Source organism: Astatotilapia calliptera, chromosome 10, assembly GCF_964374335.1.
Source record: "Astatotilapia calliptera chromosome 10, fAstCal68.1, whole genome shotgun sequence".
Taxonomy (NCBI): domain Eukaryota; kingdom Metazoa; phylum Chordata; class Actinopteri; order Cichliformes; family Cichlidae; genus Astatotilapia; species Astatotilapia calliptera.
The window spans coordinates 24,341,900-24,366,069 of NC_137431.1; the positions used below are offsets into that span (position 1 = coordinate 24,341,900).

General features: G+C 36.6%; 1 long non-coding RNA gene across 1 annotated transcript in view; it reads left to right on the plus strand.

Annotated features, from left to right (window-relative positions):
* LOC145431455 (uncharacterized) overlaps nucleotides 1-23,305 on the plus strand; it is a 75,335-nt gene extending 52,030 nt beyond the window's left edge. The window contains exons 2-4 of the long non-coding RNA XR_013911759.1: nucleotides 21,440-21,679; nucleotides 22,661-22,689; nucleotides 23,034-23,305. This is a non-coding gene — a long non-coding RNA (uncharacterized LOC145431455). The remainder of the gene's footprint in view (nucleotides 1-21,439; nucleotides 21,680-22,660; nucleotides 22,690-23,033) is intronic.
* Nucleotides 23,306-24,170: the final 865 nt, after the last annotated feature.

A 24,170-nucleotide genomic window follows, 5' to 3' on the forward strand; every position in this document is an offset into this window, starting at 1 on the left:
GGACGGAGTGAAAACTAAAAGAAGCTTGCATCATCTTCACTCACACTGCCTTATATCAGTCCATGGAAAAGTTTAAAAAGTATGACTGGAGTAAAAGTTAAGCTGGATGAGACAGAAATATGAAAATCCACTGCTGGTTTAAAATTCATTCTCGAGATTTAAATTAATGATCAATAACTGATTTGCTTTAGGATGGAGATTTGAGTGTTTTAAACATGAAGAACTCCAAAAGGACCATGAGGCAATGTTCAGTAACTGCTGCAGTGTGACTTTACCCTGGATGTATTAGTATAGAAAATCCCCTTATTAAACAGACTTGATAGAATTTTTTTAACCCTGACCCATTTTAAAAAGCATGATTTGGTCTGAACTTATACTAAAATGGGTGAATAACATACATCTTAAAAGGTATATTGATGCTTGCAAATGCTGCTGAACATACATCAACAAACAAAGCTTGTGCCAGCTGTAATAGGGTTAGAGGAGTGGCACACCATGTACAAGTAGAGAGGTGAATTCAGACTGGTAATTCCTTAGTAAACACCAGAGTTTGGCTTTAGTCGACTTTGTTAGGTTGAAAGATAGATTTTCAGTTAGAGTGAAAAAGATAAAGATTTTTGCTCGCTTCTAACACTAAATAATTATCTCAGTTGAGTCAAACTTACCCCTGCAGGGGGCTGATAGTGTGTATGATCAATACCAATCACCGAGCAAATACTTGTTAGGGGGATGGAACAGCTGGCGGTCTGAACCTGAGGCAACTATACTTTTTTAATTCCAGCCACATTCAGTTCAGCTGCAGTATTCCAGTGTTATGCATTGCTCCTCAAAATTGGTGGCTCTCAAGAACTGGCGTTTTAGTGCCTCAGAGAAGGAAATACCTGCCACTGCTAGTCGTAAACTTATTTTCTTTAACCACAGATGTTATCTAAAATTTTCTCCCTCCTTTTCATTAACTTGCTCCTCTTCCCCACCGCACTTCCACCCTTACCAACTTCATCTAGGCCAGTGGCTCTCAGGCTGAGCTTGTCCTTATGGATGTTGTGGAAACAGTCAAAAGGGCTTAAGTGCTGCAGGGTGCGAACGAGCAGAAGATTGCCCCATACATCATGAACCCCATCATAGGGTTGACCCATTAAATAGGCTCTTATTAGATTTACTAGGTTGTGTATTTGCAGGGGGTATAGCAGCTGTGTTTGATGCATCATTTTTATCTGCTTTTGTCTGTTGTCTGGTGGACTGTTTTCAATAGCTGGGTTAAATCTAACTTAACCCAAAACAGTGGGAGATTCTGCAACAGAACCCCTCATATTATAGTTTTTTGGGATGTCAAGCAACTTCTGGCTTTGAAAATAAACGACTGTAAAACAAAAGCTGTCAAAGGCTGATTTTTTTTTTTACCTGCATGTAAAAGAGAGAAGAGATGCAACAGCTTAGAGACAGTCTGCTCTATAATTATGCTATGTGGTGATGCTGTAAGCATCAGCAACACTGCTCTACAAAGTCTCACACTGTCATTTGTGTGAGTATCTGACAGACGCACACCACATGCTACCTGCCACCTGCAATATTGGCACCTGCAGCATGAGGTGTTTTTGTAGCCTATTATTTATGTGTATATCTGTGTGTATGTGCTTGCTTCTGTTCTTGCCATAGACTGTATATCAAAGACACGTATTTCCTCAGCTTTTGAAAGGGTAAAAAAAAAGTGGAAATTAAAGTGTATATGGATCCTCCATATATATCTGTGTGTATTTGGAAGTGTGTATATATGTGTTGGTATTTAACCCTATTTATTACCCCTCAAAGCTGAAAATAATCACTAATAGTTTTGATAATCAGTTAATTTCTAAGATAAAATCTCCAAACATTGTTTTGTTTGATAGTATTTATTTGATGCCCCAAATGAGGGTTAAAATTCTCATTTTATTTTCTTATGTTCAGACCAACTTTAAATCAACTCAAAGATAACATCCCCCATGTCACACCTTCTTGCCACAGTGTTTCCCCTCTTTTTCACTTCTGCAGTTTTTTAAAACTTCCACCAAACTTGTAGCCGATTAAGCCCTCTAACTTCCAAAGGAAAAGAGTGGAAAAAGTGACATTTTCAGCTGAGTTTAAGTGGGTGGACGTGTGTCGCAGCACTTTCAACACATGTGTAATAAAAAGTAGGACTTGCGGCTGTGTGTGTCCATGTACATCTGAGCTTGAATGTGTGTAACGAAATTATAAAGCAGGAGATTGACTTCACTCCCAGAACTGCAGACCGAAGCATCATGGTAGATTGGCTACGGATCCTTGGTTCCCAGACTTGGCCCCTGTTCTCTATCCCTTTCCCTGTCTTCCCATCTCCCTCTCTGCTGTGTGGAGATGCCTGAAGAGTTTAGAGTCATCCCAAATGGAAAACAATGACAGTGGCCTCAGAGGAAAACTTAGTGCCCACACAAAATGGGAGAAATGGAGCAGCAAGTCCAGAGAGAGAGAACAAATTTTGAGTGATAAATATGCCACGAAAGGATAGAAGAGAAGAGGATGTGTGCTCTTTAAGATGATGCAATGCAAGAAGAGCGGAGCTTTTTTCTTACAGTATGAAAGTTAGAAACCAAAAGTGGCACTAATGGTTATTTAATCTCTCAGACTACACAGTGTTTTGCATGGTCACAATTCATTTGGTTATTTATCACAAGTATACGGTTGAAATCAGAAACTATAATCTTCAGTTCTGATGACATAAATTCACATATGACCTCTCTAGTTTTATCTAATTTAAATATGTTTTTGTTCAATATTAGATTTACAAACACTACTCTTTCTCCACTCATTACTAATATTTGTGGCTGTGATGATCGAGTGTACAACTTGAGTCTCAAGTTCTGAGTCCACATGGAGCACAAGTGTCATTACAAATGCACTGGGAAAGTCATCTGGGTGCCCCTTTAGTGTGTTGTAGGTCTAATGATGTGTGCACCTTTTTTTTAACATCTCTGGGGAGTGGACATCTAGGAAATTTATATTGCACAATATATCATTACCTACCCTGATTATAGTAAATGTAAAAATCTAATGTTTAGTTTGCAGCTGGATATGTGAAACATGAATTAAAGCAATAAAGCAATTAAACCTCTCTACAAAAGTATGAGTAACAAGATTAAAGTACTAATCCAGAATTAAGCCAACAGTAAATTAATCGTCATTAAAGCTGTTGCATTAGTCATACTTTAGTCTGTCACATGTGATGGCTAGCTTCCTTAGCAGTAGGGATGTTGGTCTTTGAAATGAGAGAATAAAAATTAAACACTATCAGTGTTTTGGGAGCTATATGAAACAATTAATAAATTTATGTTTTACATGTTGCTGAAATGTGTATCACTTTGAACTGTGTATAACTTTCCAAACAGTTTGCAGACTTTGGCTAATCCTAGCAGTGCTAGCACAGTAGCCTTGGTTTGCCTTTGTAGGTTTTATATTTTATTCCCTAACATTTATGTCACGATGCAGCGTATTGTTACTCAACACTTTGGTTCCTCGGTTGCATTCCAGTTTATTCTGACAAAATTGAAATATAATATTAACATTTTTACCTTTTAAAAAAACAGAATAGTGCTGTTTAGCACAGCTTTCATATGCTTACTTCCCCTTGCTAGTTTACAACTTCAATTCACAAACAAAGGAAGAAGAGAGGATACTGCAGCTGTCTGAAAGGGCTACAAGCCTGCAGTGTTCATCTTTAAACCGGGACTTTCCATTGCACATTAATACAATAAGAATAACATGTTTAACCAACTATAGTTCTGTCCACAACCCAGTGTTGCCAACTTAGCGACTTTGTCGCTATATTTAGCGAGTTTTCAGACCCCTTAGCGACTTTTTTTTTCTAAAAAAAAGTCACTAAAAAAAGACGTGAAAGCGCGTATCGCTTTTACTCTCAACAAGCAGCGGGTGCTGTAACGCAGTCAGTTCTTCTTTTACTCTTTCACTCTTAATTTGTTTAGTTCTAGTGAATTTAATTTGTAGTTCTAAATAAACTCTAAATGCATTTAGGACGTTTTTTACTCACTTTATGTCTCTTCCACGATGTTATTTCTCTCTCCAACAACATAGGTTACAATTAGATTAGCATGACCAATTATGCAAATTAGGCGATGACGTCATTTAGCAACTTCTAGCGACTTTTAGGACAACCAATAGCGATTTTCCTTACTGAGGAGTTGGCAACACTGCCACAACCAGCAAAGCCAGCTAGATTTAAATGTCTAGTCAAGAACTTGCCGCTGCCCCTAGTTAGCAGTAAATTTAGACTATAGGTAAATTTAGAAAGAATTGTAACCTTTGATAATAACACACTCTAAAGCAAAACACATACAATTTACTTGTCAACTTCAACCATCAGGTGAACTGGCTAATGCTGAGGAACTCTTCTTGTGCTAAGGTTTGACAGTGTCTCTGCTGATTTTCACACAGAATCATATCTGCTTTTGCAGGTGCCAGCTGACAGCTTGCTTTGTGCATGCCCTTTAAGAAGTACGATGTAAAGGTTTGCTTTGCAATGATACTTACACATGTGCAGTCCTTTTTTAATGCTCAGATAATAATATTAGAAACAAAGCCTAGTCAATTCACAACTTAAACTAAAAATTATGAGTTAACAAGGGAAAATTTTGAGCTTGAGGCAATCCTACTGCAGCAACGGGATATAAGAGCAGAATAATAATAATTATAAAGATTTAGAGGCAGCAGTCTTGGTTTTGTCTTTTAGCTTTTCCATTGTTGAGTTTTTGCTGCAAACATCAAAGTCATAATTGGAGTTCAGTTATTTTTGATGACAATTAATTATTATGATCTGACAGTTTCAAGTGCTGGTCCACTGAAGTTTTTACCTCCCTCGAAACTTCACCAGACCTTCTACATCTAATTTCACCCTAATCTAAGCTCAAATGTCCTTCATATTTCTCCCAGCTCTCTGTCCATCTGTCTCTATTCTCCCTTCATCCTCTGGATCATGGGGTTGTGCAGCCTAATGGACCCTTCAAATAATTGGTGTCACTGTCTCTTGATGTAATATGAATGGATGGTATTGTGTCTGGGGGATACAAAGCACCCTGAGAGCCTGCGAAATAGAGGGAGAGAGAGGTGGGGCGGGGTGAAAAATCAAAGCACAATGCTGGGAAGCATAAGAAAGAGAATAAGAGGGTTTTCAAGACAGAGAGAGAAAAAATGGTGAGGGGGTGAAATAGTGCGAAACATGTTTTCAAGTGAGATAGTAGAGAAAATTTAAAGGAGTGAGAGAAAGATGAAGGGAATACATTTTCTTTAGTAGGCTTTAATGTGGCTTCCCAAACCACTTGAGGTTTCTGGGTCTGGTGTGTCCTGCTGTAAGAGGTTGTCGTCATAGACGTAAGCTATCCATTGCAAGGTAGTGAATACCTAAAGATGTCTGCCATGATCATTAAAGCTCATAATAAAGAGAACACTACGTCATGTTATGTTAAGACCTCTTCACATGTTGTTGTTTTTTTAAATAAAATTTTTATTAAACTGTTTATGTTTTGTTTTTTATTTAAGAAAACAACTGCTAAAACAGTTGAGAAGCTGGATTACTCAGGTAGCCAATCTGAAATCTTCTTGAGGCAAATTAGTTAAACGTTTTGTCTGTTTACATTCCAATAACAGAGATTGGCTCATTAGATATTAACTTATGTAATAGTAGTGGTGATAATATGTATATAGCATGTTTCATTATTCATAAACTTAATGTGCTCAACACAGAAAATAAAACATAAAACTGTATAGATTTTCAAGGCAAGATAAAACCTACAAAGCACACACACAATCTGATTGTTTGGAGACTGCTGCAAATAGACAATTAGAATAATCTTAGATGCTAGATATGAAAGCGTGGTCGAATTTCCAGAGTCAGTTTAATTTACAAACTTTTCATAAAAATTTTTTAAGTGATGAATAGTTTTGTTGACTTTCTTGATGTGATTATCAAAACTGGTACTTATAATAAAGACTGTAAGTTGAAAGGTATTTTTTCTGTTATTTGTAAAAAGAAAAAGAAAAAGAAAAAAGAATTTTGAAATAGATCTCTCTATTACCAGTTATTTTGATTTTGTTGAGGTGAGATTTAAGAAAAACAGGGAAAATGCCATTCTGTAACATTTACTAAATGTTCTGTAAAACTACAAGTTACAGATTTGAAGAGTTTGTGGGGATGGTGTCAAGTACGGAGTTCCAGACTTTCAGTGATGAATAATTACTTCCAGATCTTTGGAATTATTGGTATTTTCTGCTCTAGTTGCGGATTATTTTGAGCTGGCCTTTGAATACTTTAGATGGCAATGGGCAATATTTTGGGTCCACTGCTGTTGCCAGCAGCAACACAAGACTTTGTTCTATTTAAAGGTTACAATTGGCCAAGTGTTTTCTGACCACTAATGTACCACATATATACACCAGAATGCTCTGATAACACACAAACAAACGTTTTTTTAAGTATGTGACTAGAGACTGTTGGTGTCATGCCTTATAAGTTACTTTTAATTTAAAGATCACAAATAGCTCTTTTAAACTTTATGCAACCATTTAATATTTGTACATGTGTTCATCATCTCTTTCCCCTTATGTCTTTCTCCTCCTCCACTAACACTCCTCTCTCGTTTCCACCTCATCTTCTTCACCTCAAGCATCATCTTAAACATAGGCATCAGCAATAGAAATAAATAAGCATCATAAACATGCTTGTATTGTAATATATAATAATATGTATTTCTGATATTTTCATAGTTACTTATTGCAGCAGTTTGACATGTGGTCCTCCCATCTCTGGTCAGCTGAGAACAAACTGGCTAAAAACAATGACAAATCGTTATAAGATAACTTTATGCCTCCTAAATTTTGACCTGCAACTGACAAATAAAGGCTATCTCATCTCATCATCTTTCATCTAAAGTTTGGCTTGAGTGTCCTAAAAGTCACACTTTCCTTCTGATTAACAGTCTGATAAACACGATGCTAGCTCCACTTCAAAGAAACTATGACTAATGTTGTCTAACAGCACCTAACAGTGGCTAACAGTAAAGTTCAGGATATCCTCAACAACTCACCTCAGTGTTGCTGATCAGAGAGAAGTGAGCTTCAGTGAGTCATCATCTCATACCACCGTCCTTTCATAAAGTTTACTTTAGAGTAAATAGACATGGACACCCAGCATATTGACAGCTGAGGTAAACAGCAAACTGACAGCGTACACTCACTAGAGTGTAGGTGGGAGTTATTTGTTCTACAGCTGCCACCGTAACTAGAATTATAAACTTGAGTAGGAAGGGCTAAGAAAGAAAAATTCAGCTGACTGTAATCTACTGACATGTAGCAATTTTACACACTGTACCTTTGATGTAAAAAAAAATAAATAAATAAAGATGCAGGTTTTGAAATAAAATCCACATACACTAACAGTGCAGGGCAGCACAGATATAATTTATTTATTTGTGACTTGATATGCTTTCCTTTTGCTATGTTGAAAATATTTCTTCCTTCTCAACAAACACTTGCCAGACCACAATTGATTTTAAAGAATCAGACTCATACCAAATGACTTATTTTTCACAGTGATTATTTTATCCATCTTTATATGATTTTTTCATATAAACTGACTCATCCTAAGCTTATTAAGATTAAAAGATTCTTCGTTTATTATGACATTATTGGTCATTTTAAAATTAAAATGCACTGACAATGTTTGTTTTTGTTGTTTTCATTCTTCCTTTATCTGTTTTTTTTCCTCACCTCTTCTCCAGCTTTCATTGATTGAATAAAATAAATAAATAAACAAATAAAAAAGCCCTTCATATTATTACCCCATCACCTTGAGAATACTTTTACCTGCAATAAAAAAATACCCACAGCAAATCAATAGTTCCATTATGAAATGTTTATTCTAGCATGCCAGACTGTCTCCAAGGTGCCAATGAGAGAAGTTTTACTTGCACACCTTTGGGAGGAAAAAAAAGGGAAGAAATATAGAGGGATGGATGAAGAAATGAAGGGAACAGATCACAAGATGAGTAGAGGAGTTATGGAACTGTGGAGATAGAAAGAAATACAGAGAGAAATCCCTGTGGATTGGTTGCTTGTTTTTCTTCAACTTGTCTTGATCTCTTTTCTCAATATGGGCAGAAACATTCGCTGGTGTTGTTCTTGCTATAAAGTTTGTTTGCAGCTTCTAATTTTAAGGCTTCTCCACAGGTTTGAGGTGCAACTACAGGTGAAAATTTCTTCTCTATGAAAAGATTAAGTTACGGACTGTTACTATTGCAGCATTTTCAGGAAAGACAAGTATAAAATAATGTGGTAATGGTTTGTCGAGAGGAGTTAACAGCTGTCATGGAACAAAGAACTCAGTGAATGAGACAGCTGCAAAACTTGGGAAATGAACGCAGGGGAAAATCAAAAAACAAAGATCACTTTGAAGCCTCCCTGCATGATTACAGTAAATAAATAACTTTGTGCATCACAGGATTTCTGAAATGTTATGTGACATTTCTCTCATTAGGTTGGGTCAGCAGGTGATCCTAAATTGGCTCTAGTTGTGAATGTGTCTGTTTTCTGTCTGTATTAGGTGTCTGGTAGACTAGGACCTGTCCAGGGTGTACAACACTTACTGCCTTAACCCAAGTAGTTAACAAAACAGAAATGAGTGGTGTAATAAAAAAAACCCAAAAAACTAATGTACTTATAAAAATAATTTATAACTGGAGAAAGTCAGCTTCATAATATTATATTAGTTTTTACAGAAGGGATTTTGGATGTCATAAATGTATTTTTTTCAATGAATTACAACGTTTTGAAAAAAGAAAATACATTTTCACCATGATTTTTTCAGTAAAATTTGTATATGAATCAGATTATGAATAATACTGACAAACTGAACACTAAATGTATTAAATATGAGCTAGTTTGGATTTATTTTCCTCTTACGTGTTCTGAATGAGGGAAAACGATGGAAAATGAAATGAAATTATGAAATGAAAAATGCACTGAATCTTAAACCCTTGATTGCAAATTATTTTGATAATTGGACATTATACTTTTGCATCAAAATAGGTGGTTAAACTTCTAAGACAGTGCAATGACTATATTTTGGGTGTGGACATCTTACCATCCACACAGTCAAGTTCAATGGATTTAAGATTATTAATAACATTTTCAATTTTTCTTTCTTCGAAATTTTAGATGATTGAAGTAATACAATAATTTTATTAATTTACACTTGTAGTAAACATTTTGTCCCACATAGCTACACTACAAGTAGCCGAACTAGTCCCAATCAATAGAAAGAAGATAGAACTACTATGATGTACCCCAATGCTAGTTTAATTTGATGTGTTTATCTGTGTCAGGCAGTGATGAAGCCCAACAGGTCTGGACTTGCATACACTCACTGGCCATTTTGTTAGTTACACCTTGGTTGTACGGTGTTGGATCTGCTTTTGCCTTCAGAACTTCCTTAATTCTTCATAACATAGATTCAACAAGGTGCTAGAAATGTTCATCGGACATTTTGATTCATATTGACATGACAGATGCAGACTTTTCAGCTGGATATCCACAATGCAACCACATCTCAATTGTGCTCTACTTGATTAAGATTAGGTTACTGTGAAGGTCACTGGAGTCGACTGAACTCAAACCAATATGAGAAGACATGAACTTTATGATGCTTTTTGCCTGTTCATCAAGAAGCAACATCAGAAGATGGGTATATACCTACATGCCTAAATGCACTGAGTTACTTACATGTGATTGACTGATTAGAGGTTTGCTTTAATAAGGACTTAAAACAATGGGGCTGCTGTAAAGGTTATCAGCATGTAAACCTTTAGACTTAAGTGAAACGTAGTCGTCATTGTGGCACACCAGTATTACCTGCATAACAGTTGCAGGTACAGTGAAATTGTAATGTTTTTCCCCCTGTGTTTAATATATTTTGATTTGCATTATTGGTAGAATTGTAGAGTTATGAACTCTACAAAAAATACATTTTTTATTTAAGAAATTGTGTGCAGCCATGTTTGTAATCCTCTCATTCATGCCCCTGTTTCCTCAGCTGGACAAAACAAAAGTACATGACCATGTAAGGCCTTTATTAATCCAATGTGACATTTTGAAAAACAGGATTTTAGTGAAAAGCTGGATTACTTTTTTATTCTTCGGCTGCCTTGTAGTCTTTCTTCCTTCGGCTGCGGTTCCTTCTTCCTTTTATTGAGAGAACCCCCCTGGACTAAACAGTGTGCACGGGGAGAGGGCATTAACATTTATATGAAAACACAAGGCCGTTGTTTGACATACGATAAATGGAGTGTTTTCCTAACTCTGCTTCAGATGGAACAATGGGGATAGAAGTCTGCAAAATACTGTCCATTGGCGCACAGTAGCCGTGCCTAACAGCTACATACATCAACACAATTGCCTTTATTAGTCTGTCTCAGAATTCATTGTTGGGTTGTTTGTATGTTTGAGTTGGCTTGAGGGGAGCTGGTGGGGAACTGATGATGTGTAGAGGACTCTTGTTGTGGGTGTGGGAATGGAGGTGGAGTGGGGATGGGTATATATCAAGCCTACTTAAGAGGCTCAAAGTCGATGGCAGCAGCAATTTCGAAGTTGCACACATGATAAATACAAAATGAGAAGAATGTGAGTGGGAGCAAACATGAAATCCCAGAGCAGGGACAGTGTAATAAATCAAATGAATAAATCCGCCAGCTGACCACTAGGGAGCACTAATAACCCAAACCCGTCATGCCCTCTTCTCTCTTTTTATCTGTCTGTTTTTTTATACGCTGACTTTTTACATTTCTGAATCTCCCCTCTCTCCCCATTCCTCCCTCTCTTTTTCCATCTTTTTCGCATTTTTCTCTTCTCCCCTACAGTTTTTGTTTCTTTGTCCCCTTACACACACACACACACACACACACACACACACACACACACACACACACACACACACACACACACACACAGAGACAACATATACTATGCTTCGTCTTATAATGAATTAATCATAGCTAGGGCAGTTGTGTATTTGAACAATGCCACTGTGAGAAGTTGGCTGAAGTTTTGTGTGTGCGTGTGTGCACACCAGTGGGGAAAGCATCTCACAGCAACTGAAGCAGTGATATTGAATTCCTGTATGTCTCTCTCTCTCTGCTTGTGTGTGTGTGTTACTGCAGAGTTTTATTCAGCTCCAGCTATGTGTGTATGTGTGTGCACACACAGATAAGGTTGACCCAAAAATCCTTCAAAATAGATGGCAATAGGAGAATAAGTGGTACATTATGGCAAATTTATCACCTATTTTCATTAAAAGAAGAGTCATTTATACCTCTTCAGTGCCCTTCATATGCAAAACATGACTCATTTGTCCTTCACTATCCTGCTTTTACTTCTTGTGTCCTGATCAATTTTTTTTTATTTATTTAAAACATATAAATACAGTGATTGCATTGACTGATATAAATGCACCTCCTGCCGCTGGTCTTCTAGTATACTTCTTGAGCTTTTAGTTTCTGGAGTTGCATATTTGTGCCCTTAGTTACTTACAAACTCACCAGATATACACTGATATGCTAAAACATTTGACCATCCCTTTCTAATGTGCTATTGTTCCAGTGTATCTTGCCAACAGCTTTGACCCAATGAAACATGAACTCTACAAGACTTCTAAAAGTGCGCTGTGGTATCTGGCACCAAGCCTTTAGCAGCAGAACCTTTAAGCTGTGTAAGCTGCATAGAGGATCTGCTGCAGATCAAATTTGTTCAAACACATTCCTCAACACCTTGTCAATGGTGAACTTCTGGTCCACTCCACAATCCTCTGGCTCAGCCGGTAATACTTTAATTGAATTGTCTTCATACATGACAGATTAAAAACAAACCTGACCCCCTTTTTTTGTGAAGTATTCACTGATTTTGACCAGTTGTCGAGTGGTTACAGGTTACAGGCAGTTGCTTTCTGCTACTAGATGAAATTGTAAACAAAAGGTATACAATGCTGTATGAAAACCTGTAATTGCTTTGATTGCTAGAAAATTGCTGCAGTTTAATCCATCCATCCATCCATCCATCCATCCATAACACATCTTACACATAAGATGTGTTTTACTATTTGATATACAAAATCGTTTTTTTTTACACAATGTAAACATTGTTTTTGAAATATAATTGAAGATAAATCTGAAAATTATGGAGAAATCATTGTTCCTTTTTGTTTTCTGTACAAAAAATCAAAGCAAAACTGCAGTACTTTACAGAAAGCGTGATGTAGATGAATGCTTTGTACACTTATTACATGTTGCTTTTATCGCTTACTTGCCTCTTTAATGCCCTAGTCTGACCTGAGTCTCCCAACCTGAATAGTGTATCTGGCTCCTGTATCTGATCTTCTCTCCTCTCTGGGGTTTCTTTGTCAATGGCTGTTCTTTCCCGCATTTTATTGAACTAAACTCCAGGCAAGTGAGGAGGATTTCACAGATAAGCTATCTGGCCCTGGCATCACACAGAGAAACCATCAAGCCATGAAATATGTGTCTGGCTGTGAGTCAGGGTGACAGCGCTGCATGAGGAGTGGGGACTAGCACATACACAAAAATACACACACTTCACATTAGCATATGCCCTTGCGCACATAAATACACACATTTACATACACCTTGGACACAGTGTAAAAAGATACTGCATTTTCTTTTTTTGCACTAAATCACACAAATTTTATGCACGCAGTCATAAGATGTACAATGTTTTTAAAAAATATTTTTATATCTGTCACTGACAGTTGATGTTCAAATTTTTGTTTTATTATTGGTTTATTTTAATAAAGCCTGAATAAAAAGACTAGTATCATAAAAATAAGATATTTTACAGATGTGGTAGCTGTGTAGATTGGTCCATCATCTGATTATAGATCAACATATTTTAAACAATTTGCTGCAATATTGAGATACAGATTCTGCAGATGGTGGATCATACTAAATAATTATTTATAATATTAGCAAAAAAAATCCCATTGGAGATAAAAATCTTTGTTTGTAAGTGAAATTTCTCAGCAGCTACTGGAGACGTCACTATGACAGCTGACACAGATGGCCTTGGTTCCCAGGGGATGACTTTGTTGATTCCCTTATTCCTGCTTATAAGTGTATTTTCTCATATATTTAACATCCATGTTGCCAAAAAATGATTTAGAATACATTTCTAGCGCTATTGTTAGGCCAAAATATACTTTTGTCACATACTTTGTACCTGCAAAATTATTAATATTGCTGCCAGCCTCAGCAATCGTTCATTGCAAATTAGTACATGTTAGTCTGCTGGTGTGACTCTTGACTAGGAGTGGGTGGCATTAAAATTTATATACTGTATTTTCTTTTCAGTGTCAATATTACATCATGCTGTTATAAAACTAAAAGTGGTACACCACTCAAAATATATAATTGTACACCATTTCACTCACTGAAATGGAGTGGCCTACATGGGGTTTAAAAGAAACATTGCTACATAATTTGGATAAATTAGCAAATGTGATTTGCTTCATAAGTTAATTACACAGCCTTCACCTTTATAGACCGGCAACCCACAAGGCAGCCATGCTCAAAATCAAAAAGCTGGGCATGTGTTGCAGGTATGAGAAAGGAAACATTGTCTGCTTGAGGTCTAAGGATAACATAGTTTGTGTGTTACCTGTGGGAGTTAACTAGGTATTCTGGAAAATAGAGTTTTGCTTTCTCATATTTTTTATGTTTATCACAGTAATGACAGCACTGCAAAATCAATTTTTGTGAAAGAATGTGACAGTAACAAAATAGAGACACTCAACACCCCTATTGACTCTTTGTCTTGTTTTCATTGTGTAGTGTAAAATGATACAGAGGAGGAAATGGAAATACCCTTAATCATAATTGTGAGAGAAATGTATTTTAATGCTATTTTAAAAAATAAATAAATAAAAAAAATTCAGTAGTCATTGTACGAGCACCTACTTTATTAGGTATACATTGCTTCTGCTGGGTTGGACATAGTTTCGCCCTCACAATTCCCTTGATTCTTAATGCCATAAATTCAACAAGGTGCTGGAAACATTGCTCAGAGATATTAGCCCACGACAGCATCACACAGTTGCTGTAGATTTTTGATGCATGATGCATTCTACTGTCTATTGCAGGACGAGGTCTTGTGACTAGGAAGGCCACTGGAGGACAGTGAACTCAACATCATGTTCAAGAAACCAGTTTGAAATGAGTTAAGCTTTGTGGCATGGGACATAATTCTACTAGAAACATTCATCAGCAGATTGCTACACTGTGATCATAAAGGGGTGGGCATAGCCAGCAACAATACATAGTGCTGTGGTGTTTAAACAATGCTTTGGCATTTGGCATTAAGCACAACAAATATCCCTCATACCATTACACCATGACCAGCCTCCGTCGTTGATACAAGGTAGGATGGATCCATGCTTTCATGTTGCATATGCCAATTTCTGATCCTTCAATCTGAACGTCACAACAGAATTCTAGACTCATCAGGACAGCAAATATAATTTCTTACCATCTCATTTTGGCAAGTCCTTGTGAATTGTAGCCTCAGTTTCCTGTTCTTAGCAGATGGGAGTGGCACCTGGTGTGGTCCTCTGCTGCTGTAGCCCCTCTCCTACATTCAGAGATGCTCTTTAGCTAACTTGGTTGTAATGAGTGGTTACTGCTGTCTTGCAATGAGCTTGAAGCAGTCTGACCATTGTCCTCTAACCTCTGGCATAAATAAACTGGATATTTTATCTTTTTTGGATCATTCTCTGTAAATGCTAGAGATGGTTGTGTGGAAAAAACCCCAGTAGACCAGCAGCACAGTCCATCTGGCACCAACACCAATGTTCAAGATCACATAAACATGTTGGTGCCATAAGATTGGCCGATTAGGTATTTGGATTAACCAAAATTTGAAAAGGTGTTCGTAATAACTTGGTTGGTGAGTGCATAAACAGACATTCAGTAAATTACCACCCAGTCTGAAGGATAGATATTGAATGAGAATGCCACTATACAAGGGTTTCACTTTTGGTTGTGGTAGGTTTGTATGCAACTACTGTTAACACATTAAAAATCAAGGATATTTTTCTGTTTTCAGTTACTTTTATTGTATTTCTAGGTTCTTCTCAGTAGTGCAGGCTAGACAACAAGAAAAACAATATTTGAAATGCATGTATGAATCAAAACAAAGAAGAGAGGATATAAGGCAGGATAATCAGATTTTCCACATAGACTAAATACGTAAATAGTAAAGTAGTAAAACTTACACACAAATAGGAACACACAAACACACTCACAAAGACACACATAGACTGCAAAGGGTGGCTTATTATCTTAATTCTTTCCTGGAATCATGTCATTTATGTGAGAGTGTTAGGCTACCAGCAGAAATCCCAAAAAGTCACTGTGCCATTTTTTGGGATTATATGTGGGATTACTTCTTGGTTGGACATCTCGTGCATTTTTCATTTTTATGAATTAAATGAATGAGACACAATCTGATAACTGTTGAGTTCTAGTGGTGCTGGTAGGCAAATCAGATCTGATTACCACTGAACAGTGCCATGCTATCTGTTTCCAATTGAAGCTGCCAACTCCAGCTTCATGTTGAGCATCTGGACAAAAGCGCTTTTTCTTGCTTTTTTCTTTTTATTCACAGATTGGGCCTTTAATGTGCTCCCTAATCTTTGTAAATAATGTGAAATGTTTGCAAAACTGAAAGAAAAAAAAACAGTGGCAGTTTCCTTATTAACCAAACCACATTTACACAGTATTCTTCAAATAACTACTGACCTTTAAAATGCCCTAGATAATCAAATGATAATATTATATTATTATTCAAAAATCTAAAACAATACCCTTTTTCAAATGTGTCCTTAATTAAAAAACGTGTGAGAATGATTGTATGACAAAATTGGTGCAAAAAAAAATGTTTGGTGATACAAACTCTGCCAAAATCTTTTGGCAAAAGATCCTCTTGCCTTGGATAATATTTTTTTGTAATCACTGGCAGAGGGATAGCATTTAAAATCTTCAATACAACTAGCGAGAATCTTTGTAATCTTAACCGCACTTCTAAACCTGGTCTAAAGTAAGAACGTGGCCAAATTGTCTTACTTTTTAGAGGATTTAGTTTGAGTTTTGTGACCACACTTATTCTCGATAAGGATAGAAACAAATGATACTCTCTCTCTCACACTCTCTCCGTCCCTCTCTTCCCCTCAAACCATCACAAGCCCTTTTATTCACCCCCTCTGTTCTTGCCTTTGCAGGACATGTATGAAAATGTTGAAAGCAAGCCCCACCAGGCCATCAGGAATGAGAGAAAACAAATAGCATAATTCAGGAGAAAGCCCCACATCTCCAGGCTGTTGGACCTCACCAAACTTTTTTTTCTTCCTGTAATTTGGATATATTTGAAAGTGCAGTCACACAGTAGTGTAGTCTGAAAGACAAAAAAGGCAGATACAGACAGAAAAAGAAGAGGGAAAAAAGACAGAAGGTATTCAGGCAAGGAGATTGAGAGAGAGTATGAAATATTACGGGGAAGAAGAGATGAAAAACTAAACACAGACATTGGTATGATTGAATGAGGTTGAGCTTGGCTGTTGGACCAACAGCAGTTCTATTCTCTCTCCGTCTGTAATTTATATTTTCCTTCAAGGCGCTTTATGATAAATGAAAGTATGTTGAAAAAGCGCTATTGCCTATTTTGTTCTTCTCTTTCACACTGAAGTGTTGGGCCTTATTCAGGTCAACATTTAGGAATGAATTGAAAAGATGATGCTATAGGGTTTGGTGTATACATGCACAGATGCTGTTTGTTGCCACTTAAAAGCATTTCACAAACAGAATTAATTGGCTGTTTCTCTGACACATTTGTTATTTGAGCAGTTCCTACATTAGGATGGCTTTATGTTTCTCTGTATCCACTTTCAGACCTGACAGTCCTGGGGACTCCCTGAGGGCTCCAATATGGTTCTATTCACACCCTGCAGAGATCTTTGCAGACTATCATCCACATGTTGTTGCCGCTTAGTGTCACTAGGGGGGTGGCAGTGCCACAAACAACTGTGTGTGTGTCTGTGGGTTGATGTTACTTGTGCTACTGTCGGTCCTCACCAGCTGCAGGGAAGAGTGAAATTGTAACATACAAAGAGCTGAAATGAAATTGAGTGTCCATTTCAAGTACAATTCAGCCACTGTCTGTAGGTATTGTGCTACATTTTTCACTCTTTAATGGGGTTTTTTCAGTGCTTTACCCATTTAAGGTCATTTAAGGTAAGTTCCATTGTTGTTCCTTTCCCTGTTCCAGTCTGCTTTTTTTTTTTTTTTTACCCAGTCAGCATTTGACCTATGTACAGCATCATCTACATCAAGCTATGTGCTACTGGGTACTGGGTGTTCTGTTCATCTGTGCTGGCAAATACCAATGCAAAGAGACACAACTGCGGAATTGTAAATAAAGATAACTACCCAGTGTAATATTCTTTGCCCAGAACACGTGTTTTGCTGTTTTTTATGATAATAGTGGAGTTTGAAATAGGAAATACACCTGAAAGACCTTATTTTGAACTCTAAACATTCCAGGTTTTGAATATGTTCTAAAGTATAGAAACAGACTCTAACCTTAAAAAGAGTTTAGTGGCTTCTTGTAAGGATAGTGTACTGTAAACCATACCAATTCTCATGTGCTTGGCTTGTTGCCTTCTCATTCTTGCTTCATCATTTTCTCTAAACATTGCCTCACTGTGTGTGGGCCTGGATGCCCCAAGCAGCTCAGAGAACACGCTGGCCAGGTTTTTTTTTTTAATTTCACTTTGATGAAAGGCTTAATAAAGTTTGGACTTTACTCACCTTTTTTTTTTTTTTTTACACTTTTTAATTTATCCTCTGTTTGCAGAGTGGATGTCAAAATCATTCTACAATTATAATAATCCTTTGTACACTACAAACATTTAAACTACGTACAATCATTTTGTTTATATTTTTACATGGTGATTGCTGGTGCTGCAAGCCTGCAACACATGCTTACGCCTAGAAGTAGATATATTTTATAAAACTTGTTTTAGGAAAAATATTTGCTCTTTTTGAATTTAATGGCAGCAACATGTAGGACATACTGTGTTTATCATTGTGTGTATGTGTTATACTGAGAATAAAATATAGCTCTATCATTGCATCATTACTTCCACCAAGGAGTTTATGTTTTTGGTTGTGTGCATGTGTATGTGTCAAAACCACAGTAGTTTAATAGGTTTTGAATGAATTTGGATAAAACCAGGTGTAGAGTGGGTTCATGTTGACAATCCATTAAAATCTGGCTTATATCCACCAAAGTCTTCAAGGGTAACATCATGATTTATTGTTCAGAAATTGACAAAAAAGCCTCAAAACCTAGAGACTATGATTCTCACAAGTGTGGTGTGCATTGACAGCATATAGGACGATTTAAAGCATCATGTCACATCTGACCTCTTCTTTATAACAATAGATTGATCTGAAGGTCAATGCGTTGTATATAGAGCTTCTTTCTTTTAGATACTGCCGTTGCTTGTACTGACTTCATATAGTCAGAGAAAGATATCTGGAGATTCTAAACATCATGTTATTTTATTATGATGAATACTAAAAAAAATAACTGTACTTACAAAATAATCAAAAAATCCCAAAATATTTTTTCCACACTTTTCCCATCCATGCCGTAACTTCCACAACTTACATAGTAAGGTTTTTTGACACTAGTGAAGTGATTTATAATACTTCCTGCTATCATCTCCTGACTCCAAAAACAATTTTAAGAATCAATACCAGACTAAATGACTGACGATGGACATTTTTGTGCGTTGCAGAGGATAGGCGCGCTTGTTATTTTTCCACGTAAAAGTGATGCCCCATTGGTTGTTCTCGTCCAGACCTCATCATAGGCGCTGATTTGACATTTCCTCTTAAAAGGCCACAGATAGATCATGTGTTTGAAGACTGGGTGCAGAAGACTCTGCAATATATAAGGTAACGAACCTTGCCATACTGCCAGCTCTATTTTTGCTGTAGTGTAGCAGGTTGGTTTTATGTGGAAATGCTACAGTGTATTATACGTTTTTCTGATACTGGAAGTGTTTTCATCCACAGTGGGGAAGGTATGAAAACTTATGAAGCCCACAGAGATTTCATTCAATTTACTCCATTCACTCAGCTCTAATCTTAGAAGCTGCAATTTTTTCTATAATAAGCATCTGTACTGAAAAGAAAAGAAAATCCAAACAGTGTGGCTGCACTGTTTATGATCAAAGCAAAGATTAACCACTGCAGCTTTGTTGATTTTTATACCAGTCGCCTCAAATCTTCCAGTCTGTGTCACTGGTTTTCAGATCACCTGCCATCTACAGATGTACATCTGTGAGTGAGTGTTGACCTTGGCTCCTCTGGAGTGTGTTTGTACTTGTGGTTGAGGGTGCTTGTGTGACAGAGAGTAGAGCGATGAAGTGACGAGGGAGACAGTGTAAGAGGGCAGTGAAGAAGACAGAAACATTACCTAAAATACTGGTAATGCTTTATGGTGGCGCTTTATGTACTCATTGGTACACCAAATCCTTATCTCTCCCTTCTTTCAATTTGACCTTTCAAATTAAGTGCTGTGTTTAACAGCCTATTGTGCTGAAAATGGGCAGGACAAATACGTAGCTGGAGTGAATATGGCTCTGTTGTGATTTGTTATTTTTATATTTATTTTTATATTTATTTTTTGTACTCTTCGTCTTTGATTTTGTGATTTTTAATTTTTGTATTTTATTTCCTCCTCCTTTTTAATGTGGTCTCTTTTGTGTCATAGGTCATTATGTAAATGTGATGCTTGAGAAGTAATCATTATAGTTATTACATAACAAGAGTAACTGCAGCTGGAAAAGAAACAGAATATGTCCAAGATAGTATTAAAGTGCAGTCTTTAAATCATTTATAAGTTGTTGTAATTTCTCGCCATCAATGTGGGCTCATCTGCCAAAAAAAGGTTGCGAGCCCCTGAAGAGATTCATGCAGAAGTCTGCACAGAGGCAGACTTTGGCTTTTGGCTAACAATGATTGCCAAGAGTCCATATACACACAGTCACACAGAAAACTTGGCATCCAGCAAAGCCCTGGCACCAAGTGAGGCTTGCTGTGTGCAAGTTCAGATCGACCCACCAAGCTCACCCCCCTCACTCTTCTTGTAATGTCCACATCTTCTGCTTGGGGATGCCACTATGCCACCATGTGAGAAGCAGGTATATTTAAAAAAAAAACAAAAGCTGAAAAACAAGCAAATATTATTAAAGGGACAGTAAAAGATCAGAGGAATGGAAAGTGAATGAAAAATGGCAAAAAAGGATGAAGGGAGGGAACGTGACAGAAGACTGAAATCTGTCAGTTGGCTAGGCTTAATCGGAGGGGATTCTGAGTTCTGGCGGTGGTACATAGGATTTGGACACAGACTGTGGGTTGTCCCTGGGACCTCTCAATCTTGTTGCTGTTGACAGATTTCAACCAATCTCTCTATTTAGAATGTAAACCTACCCCAAAAATGTTAAAATTCTGATTTTTGCCTTCTGACAACACATACTTAAAATGCATGAAGGAAGTAGCTCTGTGCCTTGTATGCCGCAAGAGACTTAGCATTGGTATCTAAATTTGTACAGTCAAAATTCAGAGTTTTATAGCACTGTCCAATTAAGGTTGAGCTTGTGTGGAAGTGATAACAATAAGAATAAGACAGCTTCCTTAAACTTGAGATGTGTTAATCCAAAAGATCTGCCCTGAAGCCCTCACAGGAGTCTTCTGATTGGGGGGAAAAAAATCTATCACAATCAATCCATCTTGTTCTTAGTGTGGTGTGGTTCATTGTTAATTTATGTCTTTTGACTAAAAACATCTTTTGTCCACTTCTGTACATGTCACTCATTAACTATTGTTAGCGCTGACAGTATTGGCCTGCAGTATAATAGTTATTGTTGTAGGCTAATTGTAATTAGTGGCCTTTGTATGAATTCTTCAATGGCTTTCATTGATTGAATTGAATATTGAATTCAATATAGAGCGAGCTACTGTGCAAGTAGCTTTCATGGACAGTGCATGGTATGTAACCAAGTGACTGTGTTTGTTTCAAACGTATTCACGATTTTAAAGATAAAGATTAAAATTAAAGATAAAAATGAAGTAAAGATTATTGCAATGTCTCCACTTTAACACATTATAATTGACTGTTTTCAGTTCTTCTGTTGATCAGGTAAAATGCTGTCCTTTATAATGGGATTATATTTTAATTATAATTGCACATGTAATTTTTTATATATTCACAGTTTTTCTTTCATCTCCCCTAACAGGGGCTGCGTATCCATGCTGTGAATCTTCCATTCGACCACATTCCAAAGGTGCTCTGTTGAATTGAGATCTGGTTACTGTGGAGACCAATGAGTACAGTGAAGCCATTGTTATGTTAAAGAAACCAGTTTGAGATTATTTGAGCTTTTGAGACATGGCGTGTTATCCTGCTGGAAGCAGCCATCAGAAGATGGGTACAGTGTGGTTATAAAGGGATAGACATGGTCAGCAACAATACTCAGGTAAGATTAGGAATTTAAATCATGTTCAGTTGGTAGTAGGGCAGGGAAATGCTGACACTAGTGTGCAATGAAATCGAGACTGCTTCAAGTTTTGACATGTTGTACATTCAGAAATGGTTGGTTGTAATGAGTGGTTAGTTACTGTTATCTTTCTATGGCTTTATTCTACATTGGAAAATCCCAGCTCATTTGGCACTAACAACCATGCCATGAAAAGCCACTTAAATTCTGATGTAGATCTTGACCTGTCTAGATGACTAAATGCACTCAGTTTCTTCCATGTGATTGGTTGACTAGACATTTATGTTAATGAGGAGTTCAACATATGTACAAATAAAGTGGCTGTGGGTATAAATCCAGAGAGGAAAACAATTTAAAAAAAAGGTCTGAATTAGTGACTGTCGGATTTGCAAGAGAAAGATTTGACATTCATAGCAAGCTGTGAGGCATATTGTTGCTACAGGCTGCTAAGTGATAATACTTTAAAATATGTTATGTATATTATTTTAAATGTAGTTTAGAAAATACCAATCAAGGATGATACTAATACAAGTGACAGTTCAAAGAGAACGCAATATGCAGTAATTGTTTTAAAAAAAATTAATGTTTACAATGTATTCATTACAGAATTATTTTTTCAAAACATTTGGCGATTCTATAACATGTAAATAAAATTATAATATTTTACAAATTATTCATACCCACAGTGAAAACATAAATACATTATGACAGTAAGACAAATTCTTCTTCTTCTTTTTTTTAAAGTAATACTCATTTTGAATTAGAGCTACACCAAAGTTTGCATCAATGTTTGTATTTTGTCTGAAAGTAATTGCACAATGTGGTTAGTCTGCATTTAAAAATATTATATTGGCTCATAGTAGGTCAATAGTGCAAGTTAAAGAGTTTCAATATCTGTGAGAAAATGTAGAGTAATTAAAAATATAGTAAATGCTTCTTTGTCGTTCCATGGTCATCCAGTGTGACTGAGATACAGAAAGCTGCTAGAGGTAAATAACAGAATAAAGTATCAACTCTACACAACCTCTGAGTAAACAGTGTGTTCTTTTCATTTTATGCTTTATGACAGTGAAAAGTTGACACATTTCCTTTTAAGCAGGAACACAGCATTATTATTATATTTATAATATATTATATTATTATTAAGCAATTTGGTAAACATACCATAAAATCTCTGGTTGTAAAGGTTATGCACACATTGACAGGGTTACATCAGTCTGTCTATGATTGTGTCTTACAATATTTACGACTTCATTTCTGACAAGCGGTGAATTGTTTTTCCCCGTCGCCTTTGCCTTTTGATAAACAAATTGCTCTCACCATGTTTTTGCAGCATTTCCTTGTCTTGAAAATCCTGTGAGCAGCAGCAGGAATTGGTGTGACACACTCAGGACATACATCACTCAGTCAAACCGTTAAATGCCCGAAGAAGCCAACGGAGGAGGAAAATTGGATAGCAACTGAACTGCATTCATCATTCATCCCCTAGACAACGCAAATGACACCTGTATTTAGTCTTTGTTGTGAAAGGAGGGGAAATTTAAAAAGAAAAAGATTGAATAAAATAAAAATGCCTCTGTTTTTGAAAATGATTCAAATTTAATGTTGCTCACTGGAGACATAATCTCAAAGGATGAGATTATTAATGAATTTCAAAACCTGATTTGTGTTCTTCCTCTGTGCGGTAGAGCTTCAGTTTTGTAAAAGAAAATATTAAAAACACATAACTGATGTCGACAGAATGTTACAAGAAGAGTGCGAAACACCGGCCCTGTCCCAACTCTTTTGGGATGTGTTGATCAAAACAAGCTAGTCTTTTCTTAAAACAATATATTTTCTCAATTTAAACATTTCATGTGTTTTCTAAGTTCTATTCTAAGTATGTTTTTTATAACATTTTCAAATCATTGCATTCAAATTTTACACAGTATCCAAGCTTTTGGGATTAGGAGTTTAAGGTGCCTGCAACTGTTGTGCATCGTCAGTTCTTTTGCACCAAAATTTCACCCTAGCCTTATCTTTTCAGATATGTGTAACTTAGAGCCATATAAGTTGTCACTGGTGCCTTCACTCTTCTGTACATGGTTCTTATTGCTGTTGGGCTTTCCTAGCATGACAATGTGAGAACAGAGGGATCTCAGGACAGAACAAAACCATACCATATACATGTATATAGATTTAGTTGCTTCTGTAAAAGGATTCAGAGCAGTCCTGTGTGCATCTCAAAGCTGTGTTTAAATCAGTTTCAATCAAGCCAAGAAGATTTATCAGTTTTAATTCAATTCAATTCAATTCAGTGTTATTTATATAGCGCCAAATCACAACAGCAGTCTCCTCAAGGAGCTTTATATTGTTAGGTAGACCCTACAATAATACATACAGAGCCCAACAATCATATGACCCCCTTGAGCAAGCACTTTGGCAACAGTGGGAAGGAAAAACTCCCTTTTAACGGAAACAAACCAGCAGA